Here is an 8,347-nt window from a genome sequence, read left to right as displayed (position 1 = left end):
TTCCCAGTTCAGATTGAGGGAGTAAAGTTACACACACTCCCTGGGAGGCAGACAGAGGAAGAGGGGCAACGTCTGGGTAATGAAGATGGTGGACTTCAAGATGGCTGACTTCTCCCCCTTCTCCTGACCTGAGTCAAAAGCTGGCAGCTAGAGGTCTGGCAGGGGTCCTTTTCTCCTGCTAATAGGGTCCCCTAGTGATGGGCTGGCTCGCCGAGGTCAAGGCCAGATCTGGACAGTTTGAACAGCTGTGAGCCCATCAGCCAGCCTGTCTTTCTTCAAACCCACTAACCCTAAGTTAGGTGAGGAAGGCCCTTCAGACTTTGGCCTCAAGGAGAAGTGCTCTGTGTGTGAGAGAGTCTTTTTTCTGTGTGCCTGCTGCGGCCATGTTCCCTCATCCTAATAAAAGCCTTTCTCCAACTGCCAGGCCTTTTGGTGCTGTCTACACTGTTCACGATTTCTTCACTGCTGACTGCCGCTTGACATGGTTTTTGTGCCTTTTAATTCTTTAACTGGCAGAGAAAACAAACCCAGCTAGGATTCCTAGACCGTCCCATTGCCATGTCCAGCTTTTCTGTCTCGAAGATTTGTTTTGTTGCTGTCTCTGTTTTATTTATTTGTTTATTATTTATTTTGAGTTTTTTTTTCTTTGTGTGTGTGGGGGGGGTATTTTGCTTGCATACATGTCTGTGTACCATGTATGTGCAGTTCCCAAAGAGACCAGAAGAGGACATAAGATCCCTAGGAACTGGAGTTACAGATGGCTGTGAGCCACCATGCTGGTGCTGGGAACTGAACCTGGGTCCTCTGGACAGGCTATTAAGAACAACCAGTGTTCTTGACCACTGAGCCATCAGCTCCTGTTTTTTTGTTTTGTTTTAGACAGAGTCTCACTATGTAGACCTTGCAGGCCTGGACTCACAGAGACCCTCCTGCACCATCATTCCGGGCTCTAATGTTTTAATATGTGTATGTGTGCCTGTGTGCACGTGTGTATGAGAGAGTGCAAGTGTCTGTGGAGGCCAGAGGTCTCGGATCCCCAGGAGCTGGAGTTACAGCTATGTGAGTCACTGACATAGGTGCTGGGTCCTCTGCAAAAGCTGTATGTGTTGTCAATCACTGAGCAATCTCTCTAGTATCCATTTAAAAAATGTGGGTGCTGAGGATGAAACTCAGGTCCCCATAATTGAGCCATCTCCTCCAGGCCCCTTAAAGTCCACTTTCTGCCTGACATCACTTCCTGGCACACAGTTTAGTGTCTGGGTATTAATTGTGTCTCTCTCCCCTCTGGAAGGGGCTGAGGAGGGAACTTGGCTGTCTCACAAGTTGCCACCTGCCCCACATAGAGTACAGATGCCTGGCAACAGCTCAGAGATTATTTCCTGAGTGGGAGCCACACTTGTGAGTTCCGGTGTCCCAGACCCTGTCTTCCTGAAGGCAGGCACCACTGCAGAGAATACAGTAAGCCTATGTAGGTGGAGGGGGAAAGAACTCACAGCCAGGCACCTGGGATCAAATCCCTGTGCTGACACTTTCTCATCATGTGGCCTCAGGTAGGCACAGCTCTCACTCAGGTCCTCAGTTTCCCCTTGTGGCAACTGGGATAATAATAGTCAGTCCCCCGCAGCGCTGCCCTTTTGGCTTCAATGGGGCTGTTGTGTGGGATACAGACAGCGTGACTAATTCTGGAAGCTGGTTCCCTTCCTGGAAGGCAGAGTGGCAGGGGTGGAGCTGGGGGGGTTTTCAACAGTCAACAAAGGAACCCTTGTGGGCAGGGGCCCTGGGGGGTGGGGGAGGAAATGTCCAGCCCTGTGGGTCCTGGACAAAAGTCCCGGGTCTCAGAGAGGATTACCAGGGCGGTCACAGTCTTTGAAGACTGCAACAAGTAATACTGGTTTTGGAGGGGAGACACTGCAGTGTCTGGGGTTTCCTATGTCCCCCTCCTTGCTATGAGCAGCAGTGAAGCTGGGGAGAGGTTGCCCCCGCCTTCAGATGAGGTAGTTAAGGTGACCTCCTGGTCACAGTGATTTGCTTGCATAACAAAAGTGAAAAAAAAAATAGAATTTAGCTGTACAAAGGGCTAATCGTTTTACCACCATAAGAAAGGCCAAACTGAGGGTGTTTGTGGCACCCACCCATGGCCCAGCCTGGGATTTTCCTCACATCCCCCCAAAAAGAAGAGCCAACTTGAGAACAAACCTAATATTATAGAAGACCACAGACCTGGAGTAAAGTTGAGAAACCAAATTAGTACCTCAATCAAACCATGCCTGATCTCTGACCTGGAAATATTAGCTACATAATCTAAAAATCTGACTCGTTTTGGTTTTGTTTTAATGATATTTGCAGTTACTTGTACCCCAAACAGCCACACTGGTATATGAAAGGGTTCTGTGGACCCACAATCTGTGCTTTCACTGGGAGACATATTGTCTATGGTTTCTCACTGAGTCTGAGCCATTGTGTGGTGATTTGGGCTTCAGTCAGTAAGAGAGTCTCTGGGCATTGTGTTTACTCCAACCAGGCCAGGGGCCCCTCTCTTTACAGACAGTCAGGGTTCCACCAGCCTGGACCTGAAAACTATGGAGCATTTGGACCTGTTCTTCTTTAAAGCACAGCAAGCAAGAGGAACCGTAAGACAAAGACAGCCCTGTGGGGTCAGGGACTCGAGTGTCCTCTTGCCGATGTGGTGGGATGGGAGTGCCCGGTTGTGTGACAGGCGCCAGGAGAGGGTGGGTGGCACCAGGAGGTATGTCCCATTCCTCTGCCCTGGCCCACCAGAGGATGGGGAGCAGCTCAGTGCAGGTAGAGCAACAGGGGGCTCACACACTCTGCCAGAAGGTATCTCTAGACATGTGCACCTGTTCACATGGGGCAGCCGTGCTGGACTGAGCCGCTCAGCGGACAGTGCCCCTGAGCACAAAACACAAGTCACACTGGCAGGCCTCCTGATAGGGTGCCAGGTCAAAGGGCAATGTGTGCACGGGAACTGGGACATGAGTCTCAGAGCCGACAGTGGCTGTGGGAAGAGCAGGTTAGTGCTAGAGGAAGACGGCTTGGCCTACATGACTCTGCGCATTGCTCGGCTGGAGGCATTTCCTACCAGAAGGGTACTGTAGGAGCAGAGAGGGACCAGTATGAAGATGAGGTGGCCATGTGATGGTGATAATGATGGATGTACTGGGGTGACAATGATGGTGATGGTGATGGTGGCCACAGGGTTCTGGTGCCAGGCGCACTGAAAAGGGCCTGAAGCGATTTGTTAGCTCCCCAGGGCTGGGGTATGGCTCGGCAGTGGCCCCCTTGCCTAGCATGCAGGAGGTCTGCATTCTGCCCTCAGGGCTACAAAAATAAATAAGCAAAAAAAGTAAATGACCCATCATCACAACTGAATGAAAAGAAAAGAAAAACAAACAGGACCTCCGTGAGCTGCTTCACATGGGGCCTGTCCCTGAAAGACTCCACATGTCCAGTGGCCTGCCAGTAGCTGGGAGATCACAGGGTCTCTCAGCAGGGCCACCTCCAGGCCTCTGTCCTGGCCAGCCCTCACCACCAGCCCCTGCAGCTCTCTGTCCCATGTTGGAAACCATTAAGGTCCTCGGGCCAAAGTCCAAACAGTTTTGTTCTGTCTCGGCGGGAGTAGTAGGTCTCAGGTTTTGCAGTCAAACCTACTTGTTTGCCTTCAAGTCTCAGCTCAGCCACCTGGGCAGGTCTCCCAGTGTGTGCCACCCAGCACCGCGGCCACCAGCCCCAGCAGCCAGGGCAGCCCCTGTGTCTTCGGGGCTGAGAAACTTCACACTTCTGGAGCTATTTCACACTCAATTTGTGTTTGTTCCTTGAGGTAAGATTTTGTGTGTAGCCCAGACTGGAGTGAACTCATAATCCTCCTGCCTCAGCCTTCTCAGTGCTGACAGGCCTTGGCTGCCACCCTAGGCTGCTACTGTTTAGTGTTACGGTGGCTGGCAGCTGCATCCAGTGTGGCAGGATTGAACTGTGGGCAGTGCTGTGTTTCCTGTCCCCTTCTAGTGGTGGGGGACATGAGTGTGCAGGCGTGCCTGGCTTCTACCTGAGTCTCGGTGTCTTCTCTTCCCGAGAGTGTCATTCCCACTGGCAGTGAGCCCCTGAGCAACAGGCTATGTGGCCCTGCGTTGGTTGACTCTCACAACTGCATAGGTGGGTGTGACAGCCTCACTCTTGACATTTTTTTTTTTAATTTTAAAGGGTACAGAGCACAGAAGTGTTCAGCGACTTTTCCAGGGTCACACAGAAAGTGGTGGAGCTGGGTTCTCATCAAGGCAGCCTGGCTTTGGGATCTGGGTTTTACTCAATGCTGCACAGGCAAGTGGAGACATTCCTTACCTTGAAGGAGAATGGAATGAACTGCAATCCCAGAACTTGGGATAGGCTGAGGCAAGAGGACATGAGATCAAGGCAAGTCTAAGCTGCATAGTTTGGGAGAGAGAGAGAGAGAGAGAGAGAGAGAGAGAGAGAGAGAAGGAAGAAAAGAAAGAGGAAGAAATAAATAAATGAATGAATGAATGAATGAATGAATGAATAAAAAAAGGAAGGAAGGAAGGAAGAAAGGAAGGAAGGAAGGAAGGAAGAACAACAGCAGAGCAGGTCCTAGCAATGTGGACATGCAATCTCAGCTACACTGGAGGCTGAGGATAAAGCATGGGAAGTTCATGCCTATCAGGGACAATTTAGCAAGTCTGGTCTCAAAATAGAAAACACAAAAAGGTTAGTCATGTAGCTTAGTGGAAAGCCCCTGCCTAGAATCCCCCAGTGAGGAGCTGGGGTGTGCTCAGTGGTAGAGCCCCTGCCTAGAATCCCCCAGTGAGGGGCTGGGGTGTGACTCAGTGGTAGAGCCCCTGCCTAGAATCCCCAGTGCGGGGCTGGGGTGTGGCTCAGTGGTAGAGGTCTTCTCTTACATGCACAAAGCCCTGGCTTTGATCCTTGGAACTGATCATAGTGACTGCTGAAACTGCTTAATGCTCTTGATAAAGATTGCCTGGCAGCAAGACGAGGACAAGGGAAGTGGACGTTTGTCCTTTGGGCACTGGCCAGTACCTACTGCCACCACTAACCTCATCCCAGCCTCTGCCAGGCCATGTCCCCAGGGGCCAAGCCTGGGTCAGGCAGACACCAACTGGAGGATTCTGTTCCCCGGCTACAGGACAGATTCAAGAAGGAGCCAATCAAAGTTGCTGGGACATTGTGAACTGATGTTTGGGCTTCCTTGGGACTCTTTCTTTTGCCAGGCAGAAATTGAGGGACTGCCAAGGATGTTCTGGGAGATTTTGTCTGTAGGAGGAGCCAATAGGGTGGGAAGCAATGCAGAGCCACTGAGGCGGGGCTGATAACAATACAATTGAATTCTTAAAGGAGACAGGGCTGAAATCCCACCAGTATTCATGAGGGAAGCCAACCCAGTGAACAGTCTAAGTGGGAGGACGCAGTGGGCTTGGTGAAATCCAGGGCAAGTACCCCTTACCACACACTCCTCAAGGCACTGAGGTGGGCGTGCATACAGCCACCAATCAAATGTAGAGGATGAGTCTGTCCAGACTCTTGAGACTGAGACACCCCATCTTAGTTTCTTTTCTATGCTGTAAAAAAACACCATGACTAAGCTAGAGAGATGGCTCAGAGGTTAAGAGCACTGGCTGCTCTTCCAGAGGTCCTGAGTTCAATTCCCAGCAGCCACATGGTGGCTCACAATCATCTGTAATAAGGTCTGGTGCCCTCTTCTGGACTGTAGGTGTACATGCAGGCAGAACACTGTATATGTAATAAATCTTAAAAAGAAAAAAACCCACCATGACCAAGGATGAATTTGGGGCTCAGGGTTCTAAAGGGTTAGAGTCCATAGTGGTGGAGACAGCATGACATGAAAACAGGGCACAGAATGGTGGTTTGAGCAACAGCTGAGACCTCACATCTCAAACTGCAAAGAGGAAGCAAAGGCCACATGCCAGAAATAGGGCATAATTTTTGAGACTTCAAAGCCTGCCCCCAGTGACATACTTCCTCCAACAATTCCATGCCTCCTAAACCCACCCAAATACTGTTATCCACTGGAGACCAAGCATGGGGACATTTCATGCAAACCACCGTACTCCCCTATAACCTTTGGGGTGTGACCCTGTCTCCTTAGATGGATGCCATACCCTGAACTGGCTTTACTTGTATCTGTCAGTCAGGATGTGAACCAGGGAGCATGGAAATGGGGGGGAGGGGACTTGTCAAGAAAGTTTTGGGTGGGGAATGTAGCCTTGGATCCCGTCCTGGCACCACTACCCCCAGCCTATGCTACACAGTGAGACTCAAAAGAAAAGCAAGGTGCTGGGAAAATGTATTGCCTTTGCACAGAGCCAGAGTTTGGTTTCCAACACCCACATCGGGTGGCTCATGACTGCCTGCAACTTCAACTCCAAGGGGTCCAATGCCCTCTTCTGGCCTCTGCAGCCACTGTGCACACACACACACACACACACACACACACACACACACACACACAAATAAAAATAAAACAAACAAACCTTGGAAAAGAAAACTAAAACACACCATGCCATCCCCAGTTAGCTCTTTTGGGTCAGGATGTAAGCACTCAGCTGCTACTCCAGCACCATGCCTGCCTGACTGCTGCCATGCTCCCCACCGTGATGGTCAAGAACTCTGACTCTCCAGAACTGTAGGCCACAAATTAAATGTTTTTTTTTTTATAAGTTGCCATGGTCGTGGTGTCTTATTACAAGATAGACAAGTAACTCGGACTCAGATCTGTGGCTTTCCTAGGACTAGCTAACACTTACCCAGAAGGGCAGTCAGGGCAGGCCCACAGCTCTGCATCTCCACAACTTCCCATGATGCTGATGGCCAGGGATAGCCTCTTGAGGACCAAAGATGTAGAAAAGGAGGCATTGGTGCAGGGAGTCAGGGGCAGTGACAGGGTGGCCTGGAGTCGGGGGAGAGGGGACCAGTGGATTGGGGAAGTGTGGGTAAGTTGGCCCTTAGGTTCAAGGTCACAGGGGTGGCGAGGCCTGGTGTGTTCAGCTGCTTGTGTCTTGTGATTTTTCTGGGGAGAGCTGAAAGAAATGTTTGTTTGTCCATCCCAAACAGGAAGGAAGATGATGGGCCAAAGAAAGTTTCCCTCCAGCCAGCCCAGGCAGGAAATACTTTTATTAGGGTTACTAATAGGAGCGTGGGCAACTCAGAGCCACTGCACCCCAAAAAAGTTCACCTTAAGTCAATCTCCCACTCCTTCTCCAGTATCAGCAGCAGAAGGGCAGGAGGGAGTGGCGACTTAAATCTTGGGGAGGGTCTCATGAGGGTGATATGACCCTCCCCATCCATTGCTATAATACTTAATCTTTTAAAATCATTTAAACTTTATTACATTGTGTGTGTGTGTGTGTGTGTGTGTGTGTGTGTGTGTGTGTGTGTGTAAGTCATGGTGTACATATATATGGAGGTCAGAGGACATCTTGAAGAATGAAGTTGGTTCTCTCCTTCCATCATGTGAGTCCTAGGGATCAAACACCATCATCTCACAGGTCCAGTATGGTGGTATTGTGTTCCCCAAAGTATTGTGCACCCTAATAAACTTATCTGGGGTCAGAGAACAGAACAACTACTAGATATAAAGGTCAGAAAATGGTGGCACTCATGCCTTTAATCCTAGCTTTCCAGAGGCAGAAATCCGTCTGGATCTCTGTGAGTTCAAGGCCACACTGGAAACAGCCAGGCATGGTAACAAGAGCCTTTAATCCCAGAGAGTGATGGCAGGAAGCAGAAAGGTATTTAAGGCATGGGGATCAGGAACTAGGGCTGGTTAAGCTTTTAGGCTTTGAGCAGCACAGTTCAGCTGAGATCCATTCTGGATGAGGACTCAGAGGCTTCCAGCCTGAGGAAACAGGATCAGCTGAGGAACTGGCGAGGTGAGGTGGCTGTGGTTTGTTCTGCCTCTCTGATCTTCCAGCATTCACCCCAATACCTGGCCTCAGGTTTGTTTTTATTAATAAGCCCTTTAAGATTCATGCTACAGTCCAGGTCCTTGGTTTGGTTTGGTTTGGTACTGGAAACTGAACCGAGAGCCTTGCACTTGATAGTGAAGGTTCATCATCATTGTCAACACGAGTGGATTCTTTAAAAAGAGCCCATTTCTCTGCTGCCAGCTGCCTGCTGGTTCCAATGGCTGCTCTAAAACAGTGGTCCCCAGCTCTGATGTCCTCCCTACTGAAAGGCAGAGTGTTTGTCCCTGCCCCTAGAGTTCAGACAGATTGACTGACCAAAGAGTTCAGACAGATTGACTGACCAAAAAGCAAAAACAAGACTGGGCGCCTTTAAT

Source organism: Onychomys torridus, chromosome 1 (assembly GCF_903995425.1).
Source record: "Onychomys torridus chromosome 1, mOncTor1.1, whole genome shotgun sequence".
In the NCBI taxonomy this organism is placed as follows: Eukaryota; Metazoa; Chordata; class Mammalia; order Rodentia; family Cricetidae; genus Onychomys; species Onychomys torridus.
Note: the sequence above shows the minus strand (reverse complement) of the source record.